The 19,547-nt window shown below is 42.8% G+C and overlaps 1 long non-coding RNA gene across 1 annotated transcript in view; it reads left to right on the forward strand.

The window, feature by feature from the left end:
• LOC138452629 (uncharacterized) overlaps positions 1-19,052 on the forward strand; it is a 51,628-nt gene extending 32,576 nt beyond the window's left edge. The window contains exon 2 of the long non-coding RNA XR_011260273.1: positions 18,499-19,052. This is a non-coding gene — a long non-coding RNA (uncharacterized lncRNA). The remainder of the gene's footprint in view (positions 1-18,498) is intronic.
• Positions 19,053-19,547: the final 495 nt, after the last annotated feature.

A 19,547-nucleotide genomic window follows, 5' to 3' on the forward strand; every position in this document is an offset into this window, starting at 1 on the left:
GTATAGAGGACTTCCCACTTAATTCCTTCCACTTCTCAGTGTGATAGTAATTATGATATGATATGATATGGAATTTATAACGCACCTATACACAAGTTTTTCAAGGTGCGATGAGGCATGGGAGGGGGAACAGAGGGAAGACAAAGACAACGATCTTACTAGGACAGGTGACATTGAGATCGACCAAGTGCAGAGGCGGGGGGAAAGGGAAAGTGTGGGGGGAGGGGGCAGTGCAATACATAGATCAACAGTAAAGAATAAATAAAATAAATGAAAACAATAGGTAAAAGTGAGGCCAGCTTGTGGCAAGTGCAGGGGTAAGTGCAGACATCAAGTGTCAAGAGCTGGGGCGGGACTGTAAGGATGCAGAAACATCCCCCAAGTGCAGGGGTTGCCCTGGAGGCAGTGCAGGTGTTCAGCTGGCGGTGGAGGGTCCTGGGCCCGAGCTCAGAAGGTAGCCAGGTGACCAGTGCAGTTTCAGTCTGGAGTTCAGCAGGGGGAATTATTATTATTGCCCAATTTAATGCTATTTAGTTGATCGATTTCTGAAAGATGAAGGGCAGAGTAGTCTTTGCTGCAATTCGAAAATGTTACAGAAAGTTGTACACAGATATCAGAAGCGTGGCCTCAACTGGTTCAGCTATCTTACTGGTTACACGCATTACACTCTACGAATCACCCATTGTCACTCCCTGTAAAAAAGGTCTAGCAGATCTGGTAGTGGGTATTTTATTCCTTATCATACATGGCCACACACTGCCATTCCTTTTAATACCGCGTCTCTTTGGAGGGAGTCAGACAGGTGTATTCACAAGCTGGAGCTGGGACAGGCACAGCCTTAAATGGAGGCAAGTTAACGGTTCTGAACTAGCACACGCATGCACAAGTACATGCTGCTATTGCGACAAGTGTATGCACAACCCGCTTCTGGTATAGGTGCAGGATTCATTTAGGACAAGGCCAAATGGTACTGAGTTGGAAAATGCATGGGGAACTCTGAGCTGGGGGTCACACTGGCTGGGACAGGCTTGACACGAGGACCCAGCTGTTTTCTTTTTTATAAAGCATTTTGTTGGTGCCTCGACCAAATAAGTGTTATGCACTCCCAACTTAGCCAAATAAGTGTACCATGCACAAAGAGATGAGGTGATCTGCCCAGGATCACACAAGTGGGAAGCTAGAATTGGAATTCAGCGCTCCTCATTGCAAATCATACGTCTTTCCCTACAATCGTTTGACACAAACAATTGTCATTTGTTTCGAAATTGTGCTGCTTTTGCAAACATCGTGAACATGACAGTGCTGGCCATATAGCGTTTAACGTCTGCTGAATACTTTTTCATTACTTTTTAAGTTTACTGGTTTCAACTGGTTTAAACAATAAAACCTTACACTTATTACATACAATAGAAATCTTCACAATAAATATTATATCAGCATACATTTGAAATCAATTTCATTATTCTGTTCCAGAAATCTACAATTGCAAATATAAGCGAAATCTGCTCTCCATTGATTAATCTTGTCCAAAATACATTTGTATTATATGTATATTCCCCCGGAGGATAGCTCAGGGGCAATGTGCTCGCCTTGGAAGCAAGACAACACGGAGCAACACAGATTCGATCCCAGGGTCCGCGCTTAGAAACCTCTGGGTATTTAAGCGCGTTATAAATACACAAATAAGACAAAAAAAACAACTATGCAACTAAAAACAAAAATTCCTGTAACAGTGCCTCAATGCCCGCGGACTGTGTGAGCGCTTAAAAAATGCAAATAAATAAATATTGTATGTATAATATACGAAAAGTTCTATGAACAAAAACGTATAGTAAATAAATAATCAGGGAAAATTGTGCATTAATAAAAAGTTGTGTATGGACACATGGGTAAAAGAAACCATCCTACACACCGATTTTTATCACATTACACGCAACACAGAGGTGTTTTAGTTTTAAAGAAAGTTCCTATCTGGGACACCACCGAGAATTCATCTTGTTTGACTAAAAAAGTGTATTATCTGTTCAGAGTTCAATGCCATATATCTAAATGCAGACACTGCCCGTGGTTTGCCATTGAATGCCGCAGGTTACCATGATTCTATGAGAATTCTGGACAGTTGTAAAGTTGCTCACATTAGTGTGAGGCAACGCATACATCGAGAGAGAGAGAGGACCACCTGCCCATTTGTAAAACAATACAAGCGCTTTTGCGCTTATGCACCTCGGGAGACCGTGCTGTAAAGTCGCTCACATCAGTGTGCAGGTTTACTGATTTATGAGTTGCCTGGAGTCAGGAGAGAATGTCAACAAGGGTTCCGGTTGAGGGCCCATCATAGGAGGCAATTAGCTGAAAAATAAAAGTGAACACACGTGCCGAAGCTTCAAGCATGGTAACAGGAATGAAAGTTTAGGGAAAGTGGGTGCACTGGGCTCAGACCACCCAGCTTATCTGGCATCGCATTAGGGACCCGACCCGCAGAGATCAGCCTGGTCCAGTCCCACTTTAAGTGCATAGGGAAGTGTTCCTGAGATGAAACTGGCGCGCAGAGAAGTTGGACAAGACTCAGAGCTGAGGCCGACAAGTTCTCGAAATGGGTCATGGACGGGGTCCGAAGCTGATGCATGAAGGCACAATATCGCTGGGAGTGGGGCGGCCCTCTGATCAACACTGCGCTGTGACAGGTGATTCTGACTGGGACAGGTGCGTGCACACCTCTGCGGTGGCAAAAGTGAGCTGGGAAAGGGGCACAGCCAAAGAGCTGGCATTCTGGGACACCCACGAGATAATAAGGCCCGGGTAGAGACGAGAGATGTCACGATGGAACGGCTGCGCAAAAGTTCTCCTGGAGTGCCGTGTTTGAATGGAGGTGGGAGTCAGGGCTTTATGTGGGCCGGGGCCTGCCGGGGCCGGGCCCCGGCAGTCTCCAAAAAGTGGGACTGAGCCGGGGCCCTGCCGGGGCCCCCGTCCCGCCACACGCAACATTGGCGGGATGCATTATCCCGTCGCGGCAGCAGCCGCGACGGGAGATGCGCCTGCCATGAAGTCAGGCGATCTGACAGAAGTGGCAGCCAACCACAGCGATGCTGTGCCTGGCTGCCACTTCTGTAAATCATAGTAACTGCCTCTGGTGACCTCTCGCGCGAGGGGTCACCAGAGGCAGTTACTGTCCCTTTGTTTCCCCAGGTCGCCGAGGCGTCTTTAACCCTCGGCGAACCTGGGGATTCCTTGACATTTTTCGAGGTTTATGAAAGAAGGCTTGAAAAGTACACAATTCAAGCCATCTTTTATAAAGCTTTGCCGACGGACAATTTTGTCCGTAGTCAAAGCTTTATAAAAGATGGCTTGAATTGTGTACTTTCAAAGCCATCTTTTATAAAACCGAAATGTTTTTAAAAAAAATGGCCTGAAAAGTAGGCAAACCGTAAGGTATGCACACACACATATATATGCATGTTATATATCTGTGTGCGTACCTTACTATGGTTTGTGTACTTTGCAAGCCATCTTTTCTAAACATAGAAATACATATTTCTATGTTTAGAAAAGATGGCTTGCAAAGTACACAAACCATAGTAAGGTACGCACACAGATATATAACATGCATATATATGTGTGTGCATACCTTACGATTTGCGTACGTTTTAGGCCACGCCCCAGCAAGCCATGCCCCCAAATGAGGGCCCCCCCTCGATTTCTTACCCCACTTAAAGCCCTGGTGGGAGTTCTCATTGGAGCACCCTCGTAAAGAGGGCCACGGCAGAAAACCATGCCACGCATAGCTGTGTTGCACACAGAGCAGGCGACACAGTCGTGCATCATAATTACTCACTGAATAAGGAGTTGCTGATGCCGTATCACACATAGCCAGCGGCCCCCAGGCTGCTGCACAAACCCGGCTGGAGCTGCTGCTGGCTGCATTGAGAGTTGAGCTCTGCTCCTCAGCCCTGCTTGATCTCCGACGAGCTTGAGAATGATACAGTCACAGACAGACACTGTGGCACCATGCCACAGCCTCTGGCCAGGGATGGCGGCAGTCATTCTGGAGCTTGCACGTTTAAAAAAAATGTTTTTAACAAGAGACTATTTTTAAAAACGTGCAAGTTCCACTCCATGAACAGGGGTCCCAGAAATATGCCAGGGATCGCTGGGGAGATGGGCTGGGGTTGCTTTTGCGAGACCTGCTGACCACCAAATGACGTCCCTGCTTGTAGATTTTTTGGTGTAAGCAAAACACTTGCCCATTTGGCATCTATGAATGTCTTGCCCAGGTCTTCCTCCCACTTTGAGTGTACCATCAGGTCTGATTCACTGAGCTTGTTCAACAGCAGTTCATATAACCTGGAGACCATGTGATATATCATACATGGTTGCATGGACTCGGTCACTCTCAATACCTTCTTGAAAGTCTGGCCATTCCGCTTCTTTATCTCTGACCAAGCCCAAAGGCAGCAAGAACTGACCACTGTTGATACAAAAGCCTTGTGTCAATGTCGTGAAGTCAATTAATTTACCTTCTTGTAGTAAATATCCAAATGTGACAACATCCCAACCAGTGGGATATTTGGGGAGTAGGGGTCCAAGGTTCCTATTATTTTCCATGCCGTGTCACAATTCCTTGCCAATCAAGAGAAGCCGAAGCAGGTGCAGAAGACGAGCCTCTAGCACCGATAGCACCTCCTTCAAGAAATATTGTCCGATCGATGGTTGCATGAGCCTAGTATCTAATGAAACCTTGTCTGCTAGCCAGATCATAACGAACTGCAGCTGTCCTACTAGGTAATATATCCCGAAATGGGGTAGTCTGATCCCATAATTTCTGTAATCCCTGTGTAGAACGCCTAGCGCAATCCTGTTCCTTTTCCCTACCTAGAGCAATACTCTAGCTCCTGAATCTACCGTACTAAAGAACCTCCTAGGTATGTTGTAGGGTATGTTCACAAAATGGTGTAATAGGCGAGGTAGCACCACCATCTTCAAAAGGGCAGCTCTTCCTGCCATTGACAGGCGTATCATCTTCCCAAATGTCATGGATTGTATAGTTTTATCTAGAACCATCTGTGCGTCATGTTGATGCAAGGATGTAAAATCGTTCTACACATTTACGCCTACGTATCAGAAAGTATCAATTGTCTACTTCATGCCCAAGTCAGGTAGTTGGTCCTGGATCATGCCATTAAGGCCTGCCAGGGGAGCAAGCAGGAGTTATTATGGGTAAGGTTTACGCCAGAGAGCTCTGCAAAGTGTTCTATTATATCAAGAATTTACATTAAATTGACTTCAGGATGATTAACATAAAGTAACATATTGTCCACATTTAGTGAAACAAGATGCCTGATCCCTTCAATTGAGATGCTGGCTTTGACGTATTCCAATCTTAGAAACACGGCTAACGGTTCAAGGGCGAGAATTTATGCAGTTCCCATGCTTCCGAGATTGGCTTCCCCATTCTCACCCTAGACGTGCATTTAGTGTAGACTAGCTTGATGCACCGCAAGAATCCTGCTCCTATACCAAAATGTCTCACGGTGTCATGCAGCCAGCCCCATCTGACATAATCAAATGCCTTAACCACATTTAGTGAGGCCACTGCACAATCCACTTTTAGGTGTTTACTGCTATCTATCACATGGTGAAGTTTTTGCAGGTTACATGACGTGTTCCTACCCAGGACATACCAGTTTGGTCAGTGTGTATCAAGGCCCTGATCACTCTTTTGTGTCTGTTTCCCAATAGGGCTGTGAGGATCTTACAGTCCTGGTTAACCATGGAGAGGGAACTGTAAGAGCTGCTGTCTAACAGGGTTTGCCTGGTTTGAAGATGGGCACTATGATTGATTCTCTCAAGCTTTGGGGCAACATTCCTGCCTCATAAGCCTCTTCTTGCATCTCTAGGGGTTTAGGTGCTAGTATTTCTGCATATGGCCTGTACAGTTCCCCTGGTTATTCATCCGGCCCAGCGGTTTTCCCAGATCTTAAGCTCCATATAACAGACCGAATTTCATCAAGGGTGAGCGGAGCATCCATCATTTCCACCTGCTCCCTGTCAAGCATGGGCTGTTTAATGTGAGCCAGAACCTCTTTGATGTCTATTTCGCATTCTTTGACCTCTCTGAATGCAGGGTTTCATAATATCCTTAAAAAAATATAATTTATCTCATCCTGTGTTTTCACAGTCAAACCCTTTCCATCGACGATTGCACTCATAATCTCCTTCAGGTCTTCTCTATGACACAACAATGCAGCATCCTTCCTGGTTTGTCCCCCTCTGTGTGCTTTTCCTGCATGTATTTGGCAAAGTCAAATTTACCCAGTCTTTCCCATTCAGTAATGCACTTTTGGCGCAATGCAGGTACATCTTCAGCCCCTTCACCTGCTCCCACACCCCCACGTTCTGCTGCTTCGATAACCACTTACGTTTCTTCAAGTGCCTATAATATATTCTTTCCTAAGTCCCCCTACCTTTCCAATCTCTTCCCCTCACAATATTATCTTAAACACGTCTCATTAAGTGTTGGTTCTCTCTACACTACCCGTGTTAGTCTCAAAGCATTCCCTTCTCCTGTCTTCGAGGTGTATCCTAAACGTGTCGTCAAGCAAGGCTTCCACCCTAAGTCGCCAGGTGGGAATCAGTGGTCTACGCAAAATCCTATGCCATGTGGCAATCAGCAGGGAATGATCGGAGAGGAGCCACGCCTTATCCTCTATGTCTACGAACTCACCCAAGGACTCCCGGCCAGTGAAAATATAACTGATGCGATTGTGCACCTTTTGTTTTTATTTTGTATTTTTTTCCATTGTTATTTAGGGACATTATCAACACATTAACATACTGTAGAGGAGCAGATGTATATATCCGCAGGATACGCTACCCCCTGCCTCCACTGTATTAGAGCCATGGGACCGTGCCCTGTCTAAAATCAGCTACTGTACCAATGCCGCAGCGAGCATATGGAAGACAGTATCCATTTAGACAACCATATTGAATGTACCCTCATGTTGATGACAGCCGGCAGGATGTATTCCTTGAAGGAATCTTTGAAAGGGCTAAGAAAAACTGATGAAGTTATAAGAAAGTTTGCACGACGTTCTGAAATAATGAATAAAGACGATGTATGGACCCTAGAGGACAAATGACGAAGTAAAGAATCAAGTGAACTTTAAAGTGTAAAAGATGAAGATTACACAGTAATAAAGCACTGGAGAAACCAGAAATTTAATGAATGTACAGATGCTGAAATGCAAGATAGATTAAGTCGTTGTATAGGCTAGCTACAAGTAGTAAGTAGAATGCTGGCAGAGCCGCCATAGTGTAGAAACAGGACATTGGTATCCAGTGGTCGAAGTGTACAAAAAGAAGTAGTGGAGCTATCTTCCCTGCCGGTCTGCCCCACTCTCCAGAAACCCCATCGCTGTGCCCCCTACCACACACAATCCAAACCCCCAAACAAACACACTTATTATTTAAGGGAATGGAATGTTAAGTGTAGTGCACTGAAGTGCAAGCTTCAACTTCTTCCTACACTTTTATTTTAAAACTAAACCGTTCCAGAACAGTTTCTTTTTAAAATAAAAGTATAGGAAGAGTGACCCTGAAAAATAAGAAGTGTAGGAGCACCGCTCCCGACCGCTCCCGCCCACTTTGATTTCTGTTGGTATCATGAAATAATAAGCCAGAGAATCATTAAGAATGAATGAAAGGCTGTGTTGCTGTACAATAGCAGGTTATTGGAGCTGCGTGGAGAGGATGTCTGGCTTAAAGTCAAGAACGTAGAAGTCAAGATAAGATATCTACTCTGAACAAGAACGTGTATGTGGAGGATGAACCCTCTCACATTAAGGTGAAAGAAAGAACACAAAGGATGACAAGTCTTAATTCATTTAAAGCATTTAGAAGATTGCAGAATTAACAGAATCATAGTCGCTTGTCACGTGAGTCAAGGATGGAAATAGGACCTGAACTTGACGACACGATAGCGAGTGCCCTCACTCCTGTGCATTCCCAGGACAAGAATACTCTGCAAGGCCAACTACAAAGAGAATTTCATGGCAGAAGGCATGGGTGATTTGAGATGCTGGGCTAATTGGGTGGTCATGTCCGATCTACTAGCACCTGGGTCTTGGTTTACGTGCTGCTAATTGAACCGAATGTTCCAGACATGACACAATCGTGCCAACCAATTGTATTAGTCCATATAATGAAGCACCTTATAGCTTGAGAAACCAATGAAATACTGTGTAACTGATTTATTTTAAAATTACATGTTCCAAGAGGTAGTCATGAGTTGTTCACCTCATATTGGACAGCCAATAATTAACCTAGCTCCTATATGATTGTATATCTAGATATGTCTCTTACGCATAAAGAAATATATCATTGTATTTTTTGTGGAAATCATTGAGAGAATGAGCGTTCGTCCGTTGATGTCCGTTGTAAGATCCCTGTTTTAGATAATTGTTAAAACAACAACTTGCCATCTTTTTGAGTTTGTCCGGTTATTTTGACTCAGAATTATTCTGGTTTAATCCCATCCAGTAACAGATGCACATTCCAAGGGCCATAAGCTCATGTAGTAGCGGTGCAGATGGTTTCAGATAAAAACTAGTTTGACTTTAGAGTTTCGGACGATCGGGCATCCTCCGCCATTAGCTGGAATATCGTGGAGTTTCCTGTGGAGTCGGCCGATAGAAATAAACTTGCAAGAAGAACCAAGATGGTGGGCAGATCCCTCTTTGAAGAAATCCCTGCTCGGTTTCCACGGGCGCTCTGCAGACGGAAGGCAAAATGGTCAGATTGGAGGAGGAGTCTATACCGAAGGCCTCCAGTTGATTAAATGGATCTAAGTAGGCTAAGGGAAATGGTAATATAAAAGGGGTGAGATTGTGATATTTTATGAAAATAAGTAGGCTAACCGTAATTTTATGTGGATAAAAGAATGCCTAGGTAATCCTATCTGAAGGGAGATAGAAGAAGACATCTCTAATTCCAGTCGGAATATTAAGAGAGAGAATACGCACATTCAGAACCATGTAAAATGACATGTTAAACTCTGTACGGGGTAATATAATTGGAGATGAAGAAAGAATACCTCTTACTATAAATGATTTTAATGTGTCTCGTGTTATTATTTTGAGTATTATTTGATGTATAAAGTTTTGAAAAGTGATGAAATTATAAAACATGGAAGTGACATTGTTTTGAGTTAATTCTAGTAAACGATTGGCGCCAATCAGAAGACAGATGGGACCAGATAAAAGACAGAATAGGTTGTTGAGACAAAAGAGGATTGAGCGGCGATTGATGGTGCTTGCTCGTATTTATTGTTTTGAGATTAAAAGTGTTGAGCAATAAGCCTGGAGATAAGTAGGGATTTATTAAATTTAAATGAGGCAACAACCTGGTAAGTATCGACAGTTAATTGTGACTTGTCATTTTGGAGGACAGTACTCTTATGCACCTTTGTAAAACATTACCATGACATGCACCCATGTTTAAACATAACAGTGCAGAATGGGTAAAGGGCACAGCTGGTAAAATGTTCATGCCATGGCCACACAGGGGATCATTGTCAAAGACCGTATTACAACACATGACCACATATGTGCTCGCTGAGTACACAGGGAAGAAATTAGAGAAGAGAAGGTTTTAGAACTTTGGAAAATGTATCAAGAGGAGAAAGAATACCCATTATCGGAAGGGGGGATCCTTAATCAGAATAAGGGGAAGGCATTGAGCCCTCTGCCCTCTTACTCCGCATGAAATCAAGAGCATGGAGACAGAATAGACAGAATGTTATCCTTTAAAAGGATTTAAAGCAGCAGCAGGGTATAGTAACCCGATGTATGCACCCTCCGCTTATAAGAGAGATGACAGTCTAGAAGAGAGTAAAAGGAAGGAAGATGCCTGTAAGTTCATATGAGATAAGGAGGAAAGAGGCAAGAGATTGAATATATAAACAGATAAAGACAGAGAAATGAAGAGACGGAAAGGCGAAAAGGATAGGGATGATGAGGTAACACTTTTACAGAACGAATGGATGGGAGGACAGATATTACTCAAGTTAGATGGGAAAAACAACAAGGAGGTTAGGCAAAGGGAAGATAAAGACGAGCAAGAAAAGAAGGATAGAGAACAAGAAAAGTGGTTGAGGGAAGATGAGCAAGGAAGGAAGAGCAGGGAGCGATGGGAAAGGATATATAGAGAAGAAGATAAAGACAAAAAACTGGCAAAGGAGCAAAGGAAGTATGAAAGTACGAAAAAAAGAAATAGAAGAAAATGATAAGAGAGAAAGAAAGAGAGAGAGGAGGAGGAGGCACACAAGGAAAAAGATTACAGAGAAGAAGAGAAGAAGAAAAACAAAGAGAAGTAAGAAGGGAAGCACAAAAACAAGAAGAAGAGGGGACAAGAAGAGATACAAGAGTGAAGGGAAGTAAAACATGTAATAAAACAGAATAGAAGCAAGGTCTTGATGACAGTCTCGTTCTTAAAGAACAAATAAAACCAAGCAATGAAATACAGGGACGATGGGATACGATAAGCTAAGTTCTCCCAAAGAGAGAAAAAAGTCAAGATGTATCTAAAGTAGTACAAGAAGAGGAAAGATATGATACAGAAAGTATTGGAGAGAGGATCAGTAAGATATATCAACAAATAAGGCAGAATAGTGAACACAGGATTCAAGTGAGCGGCAGATGATCCCTGATACCAATAACAATGGATGAGGAGGAAAATATGTTTATTGATGAACGCAGAGCACTGTCTTTATTAGATCACATTTAGATAGAGAAGAGGAGGATGATAGTCACACCAGTTGGGGTCTATCAATGTCAGACGAGGAAAAAGAGTCAGGTCGTGAGTTAGAAGGGGAGGGTACATGCGTCCCCTTTGGAAGTCAATGTCTGGATAAGGAGGTTAGATGGTCAGATCTGGAACACCCTAAGGAAAGAACACCAGATACCGCACCCAATCCTGAACTTTCCTGAAGACGATCGTATAGTGTGAATCCCCACCCTATGTGAGTAGGTTAAGGTTGTTACTAGCTCGAAGATGAATAGGGGCGATTACCCCTGCATTGAGTAAACGAATAGTAGGATCCAGTTATGGGATGGGCTTGTTACAGTTCCCCTGGCTAGAGAAGGGGGGGGCAAGACTGCAATATATTACATGTCCCCAGATGGATAAGGATAAGTTAAAATGCAAGTTACCTAATTTGACTATGGGGCTGGGGAATAGATATACAAATTAGAGAAAATGACAGGGGGAAATACGCTGGCCATTGGGGACATAAAAGGTCTATTGATAGCTATTCTTTGAGAGAGAGCTGACAACATTTGGAGACAAGCGGGATATGCGAGTGTGACAGCACAAAATAGAGCACATGATGGAGTGCCATTTAATAATTGCAGAGCAGACGGTTGGAGGGCTCTTAGGATACAGTATCCCAACATGTCAGCCATGGGTGCAATTACGACATGTAAAATGAAGCAAGATGAAGTTCCTATTGCTTACATTCAGGATATTCAAGAGAGATGGCAGCTTGAGATGCAAGAACCGTGGGGAAAAACAGTGGCACTATTCTATTAAATTTTGTGTCAGAGATTGCCAGGTGCAGTAAAGAGACAAATGAAAAAACAAGTACGAATGGAAGCAAAGCCATGGGCGGAGATACAGTTGACTATTGTGCATCATTGCTGATTGTTACAAGCGAAGAATAAAAAGAAAGATGAGAACAAAAAGATTGAGGAAGCCAAGTTATTTCAGAAGAAATACAAAACAAAAAAATGTGCTATCGAAGGGGCAGTATTGACAAGTGGAGAAGGAGTAGGGACTCAGGAAATAATGGGTGCATCACAGGTGAATTCCTCCAGTGGATCAAAATGGGTATGGATTTTGCCCACTAGGTAGAGGTGGAGGATTTAGAGGAGGTGGATTTCAGATCACCCAAGGTGGGTTTCAAAATGCCCTGGGTGGAAGTCAGAATACTCAGGGAGGATATAATAGTGGGTTTGATCGAGGGCCACCTCCAGTATGTTGTAATTGTGGGATAACAGGGCATATTGCCCGTATATGTAGAAGCCGAGGAAGAATGCAACCGAACAGACACAATTCAAGAGGGGGTACAAGTCATGCACCACCATACAGTACACACATATGAGAAGGCTATGCCAGGATAACATATCCTATCAGACACAGGGGCTGCAAGCACAGAAACACAGACCCGGTGGTCAGTGCAAATGCACCCACCGCAAGGACAATTGCAACAAGCACCTATGCAGACACAATGGAATGTGAACATAGGGTAGGAACAAATACCTAGGGTAGGGGGTGTCACTGTGGTAGGAGGGAATCCTTTTACGGGGACAGGGATGAATTTGTACCGAGTATCACAGTGTGACTTTATGTGTTCAGTACTATCAGTAACACCAGACCCCCAAGAGGAACCAAGTGATGATAGGAGGCAAATCTTTTTCTTTTCTAGTAGACACTGGGGCAACTCGCTCTTGCATCATGGGGTGAAAGTACCCGATGTCAGGTATTCCCATGAATGCTTAAGGGTTCTCTGGAGCTATGAATTTAGTTCCTTTTACTGACAAATTACCTGTTTCTATAGGGAAATGTGACATGCCTGTCCCGTTGTTATATTCACAACAAATGCCAGTTAACATTCTAGGTAGAGATTAAATGACAAACCCGTAACATGATGATTTCATTCACTGACTAAGGAATAGTGTGCTCTACTCCATGAATACACTATTTAAATGTAGGAGAGTTTATACGGGCATTCACAGGACAAGTGGCTCAAAGAGGAGCCCCGGTAGATCCGGAAGTCTTCATGAATGGGGTGAGCATTTTATTAACATGGCTACCTGGAATAGTAGAGAAAAATGTGAGGATACCTGAATACCTGATTCATTTTTATTAGGCCGCAAGTACCTATGGATGAGGAAGATGGGAAGACTAATCCTATAGAACTGGAAGCAGCTATAGTATGAGGAGAAATAGCAATGCTCGAAAGGGTAGATGATGAAGGCAGAGCATGTAGAACATTAATAGCTGTTGAAGAGGGATACAGATTTACGGATATAACAGATGAAGATATATTTAGAGATGAAAATATAGATGATGAGGTAGTGTTTTTCATAAGCATTACATATTGGATCTAGATTGTGAAAAGGGAAATCCAACAGCGAATGGCACTGATACAGCAAAGACCAGCGTTCTTTCAGGAAAACCTAGAAAAAGTGACAACTGTCCTTTGGACTACTGGCCCATATGACGTTGGCCTATTGAAGGAAATATGAGAGGGTAAAATAAAACTCAAGCCAGGTGCAATTTTACCTTGAGCAAAACAGTACCCCATCTCTCGAGAAGCTGATGAAGGCATATTTAAGACAATTTCAGCGTTGATGAATCAGGGAATCCTAGTGCCATCTGAATCCCTGTGCAATACTGTGGTGTACCCGATTCAAAAATCAAAAGGGGGGTCTTGGAGATTTATCCAGGACTTGCGCCCTTTTAATCAGATTGTAGAAGCAGAGTTTCCATTAGTTCCGAATCCTGATACAATATTGAGTAGCAACCCAGTTGAAGGTAGGTACTTCAAAGTGATCGATTTGAAGAATGCATTTTTCTTGACCCCTTTGCACAAAGACTCACAAGAACTTATTTCTTTTATGTTCAGACAAAAGAGACTGAAACATACACGAGTGCCTCGAGGGTACTGTGAGTCCCAGTTGATTTTTAATAGGGTCCTACAAATCGATTTAGGCAACATTGAATGCAAACGTGCGGTAATTCAGTACGTAGATGAAATATTTATCTTTGGTGAAACAGAGGCTGAATGTAGGCAGGACTTTGTTCAGTTAATGACTATATTGGCAGACAAGGGATACAAGGTAGACAAGAAGAAATTACAGTATTGCCAGGAAGAGGTGTTGTACATAGGCCAGTTAACTTCACATGAAGGAAATAAAGTGACAACAGAGAGTGCTGAGGCTATCATGAAAATACCAAAGCCAAATACAGTGAGGCAAGTGCAGCTGTTTCTGGTCTTATGCAATTATTGCAGGGCCTGGTCGCTTGATTACAGCCCATACACAAATCCACCTTTGCAAGCACTTAAGAAAGCACAAAATGGTAAGGAAAAGATAGAATGGACTAAAGAAATGGAGGAAGAATTTGAAGAATTAAAAAGAGCAATCTGTAGAGCTCCAGTTTGGGGAATCCCCATTTATAGTGAAGAATTGTATTTGTTTTCACACACCAGTGGGTCAGTGGGGCAGTAATGACAGCAGTACTCACAGAAAGAAGGACCCTAGGGTATAAACCTTTGGCTTATTACAGTGGAATTCTAGACCCAGTTATGAGGGGACATTTTCCATGCAAACAATATTTGGCTGCTGCCACATTTCCCATTGAGAAGTCCACAAGTATTACCATGGGCTGTGCCATGACACTATACGTGGCACACACCTTATTTGCCATTTTAGAGAAACCCAAAGGTACAATGATGTCACAAACAGCATCTGCATTTGAAGTAATCATTTATTTCTAATCCAGCTTTTAAAATTGTGAGGTGTAAAATAGTGAACTCAGCCACGTTTGTAGCTGAACCTGTAGGAGAAGGTGATCATTGTGCTCTAATTATGTTGAATTGTATGATGATATACCCTGTGTGAAAGAAAATCCTTTTGCGGGAGGGGAGATTCTCTTTATTGATGGTTCTTTGAAAATCAACCAAATTAGTGGGTGGAGGCATTCGGATCCGAAGTTGTAAGACAAAAATGTAATGGTGAATTTGATGTAGTGGCGAGTGCAAGACTACAGTCCCACTTTTCAGCACAGGCAGCAGAATTAGTAGTTGCACTCGAGAAACATGATGGTCATGAAATTACAGTGACGTCAACCGCATATGCAGGGCTTTCATGCTGGAAAAGGAGGGGTTATCTCCATGCAGATGGCACTCTAGTGCAGTATGCGTCTTTATTGGACATTTTTATTAAGGCAATTCAACTCTCAGTGGCCATAGCGGTCATAAAATGTGCAGCGTATACTAAACTAACAGACTTTATCTCTTGCGGAAACAACGCCGCAGACTTAGAAGCCAAAAGGGTTGCGTATTCTTCAGAAATTTTGAGTTTCAAAACTTATAATGTTAAAGAAGTATTAAACAGAAGCATGTTAGTATGAGAGGGGTTTAATATGCTGTCAATTAAACAAGTAAAAGAGATACAGGGCCGAGCTCCACAAGAAGAGCAGGAGCTATGGCAGGAGCTATGGAGACATAGGGGGTGTTCATTATCCCCCACGGAAGCACAATGGAGACAGGAAAGCACTGGAAAGCCAGTGATGCCAGCGGCATTGCTGAAAATCGCACTTGAGCAGCTGCATTAGCCTGCGCATATAACCCGAGAAATTCTTGCTGCCACTATCATAGAAGACTGGTTTGTTCCAAATTTATTGGAATACGTTGCCCAGTTCATTGTGAATTGCATCGTGTGTCAGAGGTTTACAGCTGGGCATACACTAAGAACAATCAGAGGAGTAGTACCCCATCCGAATGGCCCATTTCAGCATTTACATATCGACTTTGTCGATATGCTGCAGACATGTAATGGATATAGGTATCTATTAGTGTTGGTGAGTCCCTTTTCTCGATGGATCGTAGCCGGCCCTGGTACACATCCTGATGCCACTTGCGCAGAAAAGTTTCTCGTGCACAAAGTATTTCCAAGTTGGGGTGTGTGCACAAAGTATTGACGTCAGATAATGGGCCACACTTTGTCAATTAGCTGTTCGAACAAATAGGGCTTTTATTGAGTATAACACATATGTTTTCTTCTGCTTTTCACCAACTAGCAAGCGGGATATGTGAGAGGCTCAACTGCCTCCTTAAGGAAAGGATAGCCAAGATCAGGTTAGCTTTAATGAAGGGATGGCTGTATTGCTTATGTATGCCCTTTGAAATCACCTCGGATCTGACCATCATCTTACTATGAGTTGGTAACAGGGTGCTGCATGAGGACGCCTCTTACACCCCCATCTAGAGTTAGAAATGATGCCCAGAGTATATTGCAGACGCTAGACTATAACCATGGGGGGCTGGTGATGTCCTTCAAAAAAGCTTCCATTATTTCTCAATACATTCTTTTTTGTGTTTCTTTGAAACTATAAATCTGACCAGCTTTGTGCACCACTCATTAAATCATGCATCATTTTTCTTTTAGAGATTCTACATTCTGCATCGAACCATGGGGCATTCCTTTATAACCTGGACCTCCTGAACTGGGAGACGCTGTTTGCCAATATTTCAGTCCCGGATAGTTTTAACCAAAGACTCAAACAAACCAACACTTCTGTATGTGGCCTCTGATCTGTTTAACAGTTTTGAGAGAATATCTTAATTTCTTGTGAATAAGTCATTCTTTCCAATGCTTCCTTGTTGAGCGTAGGCATCGCCAACCAGCCCCTCTGGCTGTTGGACATCATCTCTGTGGTGCCTACACCCCTGACCATTGGAAAACGTACTCAAGAGGATAGTAATCACTCTGTTCAATCAGAAATGCAAACGTTCATAACATTCCTGAAGAAAAAACAGTCCATAATACAGCAATCAATGACTGAGGAACAGTAACACTGGTCTTGTATGCTTAAGAATGCACCATTTACCACTAAAGGTTCCAGAAAATCCCTGGCAGAATCTCAAAGTACACCTGAAAATCAGTTATTCATTTGTGGCCAATTTTACTGTCCAAATATTTGCACTAAATTTCTTGGAAATATTTTGCTCAAGAACCCGAAGCCCTGTCAATGTTTATTTAGTCAGACTATATTTTTGAACAACTTGACTGGTCGCAACTCAATTTCCTCAACATTTCCTATAAACAACCACTTAATGTCAAAATAAGTGAAAGGCATTGTAAATGTATTTTTGCTAAAATTGCATGTGCTCTAGATAACTTGTACTGCAAATTAAAATGTTCTATTAGCAGTCTTTAGTTTATTAAATGTGTAATTCGTGTTGCAGTCATTTTTCCGCCAACTCAGCACCAATATGTTCTGTCGAAAAATTGATGTTGCTTACCATTTAATTTGATATGCACATTTTGCTCATTGCGCACAAAAGGTTGGGGACCCCTGCTTTACATGCTAAGAATCCATTTTTTCATGTAATGCCAAATAGTGCATTCTAAAGACCCTGGGGCCTAATACTTTGGTGAAAAAAAGGTTAGGAATAAAAATGATAATTTTCTAAAGGATTTGGAACCTTTCATCTCTGCACCAAAGGGATTTCACACAAAACATAGTGGCAAACATTGGTAAAAACAATGAACATTTGATGACCACTTTATAGAGTGGTGTGTTGGTGTTAGCTGGGCATTTGGATTCATTGGCCTCATTTCGAGTCCGGCGGTAACCGTGCTGGAAAAACCAGCAGGCTACCGCCGGACCCGTATTACCATTCCACCTCCGTGATTCCTGGAATCACTGGGGCATTACGACCCCGATGACCCGGGAATTCCGGAGGTGGAATTCTGCAAGTCCCCATTCCCATGGAGTCCCATAGGACTCCATGGGGATGGGGACAATGGAAACACTGGTTCCGTCTATGACAGAGCCGGTGTTTCCATTTGCACCTGCAGGCGGGTGGCATTCAGACCTGGCGGGAGTGACACCTCCCGCCTGCAGGACTCTGAATCAGCTGGTCCTGAAAGAACGGTGGCGTTTTTACTGCTACTGTTCTTTCCGGACCGGCAGGGTCGTAATGAGGCCCATTGGCTTGTTATTTAAACGTATTAACAGTAACTTAATTGGAATTGAACATAGGGCAAATTAATAATGAAAAATGTGTCATGCATTTGCCTTATCGGTCCATTCTCCAAGTGCCAGATTGAGAGAGTATCAAACAATGACAATGTTGGCAACAAACACAAACATGACTTGTACAAAAAGCAGTGCATGCAAATTATGAATAAAGGAAAGTTGGGTATGTGTGCCAGGTATTTGACTATTATGCTCCTGCTATCTATACAAAGGAATAGAATAGGACCATTTCCTCCAGGACACAAACAAGGTTCAATTATTTGGCTCATTAATACATCAGCTGGGCAAAGTATTTGAAGAGGACAGGGTTTTAACAACGACACTGCTTTAATAAGTAAGAACATTTACTGAAAAATAATTGGCATGGTGGCAACAAACTCAAATGTTGCATCTACAAAAATAAGCCAATTGGAACCACAGCAGGCTCATTGGCCAACATTCTTGCACAGTCCAGTCCAGGTCTCTGTCCTGGCTATAAGGCTACTGAGGTCTCATCCATTCAGCACCTCCTTCTAGGCCTAGACACCATGGCCCAAAACAACTGGCGAGCAACAATTTACGGTGCCGCGAGCAGCATGTTGCTCCCGAGCTACACGTTGGGGATCACTGCTCTAGGTGATGAGATGAACGATTATTTGACATGTATGACTACCAGTGTTGTTTCTTTCATTTCAGATCAAGTCAAGCATCGGAGGGAGGGGTTAAGGAACACTGAAGAGGACGGCCCAGAAACCAATTCAAGCAAATTATTACCACCCCTAAAGATGTATGTTGGAGACCAAGTGCTTATTAAAAAGCTCACCCCTAGGTGGCACGAGCCAAGGTTTAATGGACCTTTTAATGAGGAAAAGGTTTCACATACTGCAGTTAGGGTGTCTGGAAGGAGAGCTTTTGGGCAATGCAAAGATCTTCAAAGGCGAGACCCTCCCTTTGTACCCGCTGACCAGGAAGCAAGACAAGAAGAAGAATTGCAGTGTGTGCAGACGCGATCAATGACCTGGAAGAAGGACGATAAAACAGCGTGCAATTGAAAAACATTCTTTTGGACTGGAATTCATTGGACACTCCTTAAAAATGTGCAGGAAGTGCATGGACTTACAGAGAATTCCACAGCTTAAACATACTTTTTAGAGATTCTTTGGAAAAATAATGATAAAGCAAACTCATATCGATACTATGTACAAGTGCCAATTCCTTATTAAAGATTTGAAGAGAGTTCAATACCCAGATTAATTTTTGGGAGCATATCTATTTTAGGAATAATACATGATACCAGTTGATAGTGACACATAGGATTGTGGTTGCGATTTTTGTGTTTCCTACAGTCATATCCTACCCTCGTTAGGAGAGATGTTAATATTCTCACTTTTCTTCATGATCCCAATAAGGGTCCAGTTATAAGAAGGCTTTTAAGTGCAATAATTGAACAGATTTTGCAACTACGAATGTAAGTTGACCACCTGTATTGAAAATGATTCAGGAAGAAAAAATGCAGTTGCAGGAAAGCTAGTGATTCGATAAGAAATGGCATGGCACACAAAATGCTTTTCTAGACTGCTTGCCCTGTGCTACTCTAAATTCTTTAATACACAGTTATGAACCCTCCCAATGGTATGCATTTTGCCAACCTCTGAAGCCTGAAAAGTAAATACATGCAGGCTTGACATGTGGCCAACTTTGCAGCAGACCTGCAGAAGAACTGGCTTGCTGTTAAATTTCAGTTA

The sequence above is a fragment of the Ambystoma mexicanum genome, chromosome 4p (genome assembly GCF_040938575.1).
Source record: "Ambystoma mexicanum isolate Mex_15411 chromosome 4p, UKY_AmexF1_1, whole genome shotgun sequence".
In the NCBI taxonomy this organism is placed as follows: domain Eukaryota; kingdom Metazoa; phylum Chordata; class Amphibia; order Caudata; family Ambystomatidae; genus Ambystoma; species Ambystoma mexicanum.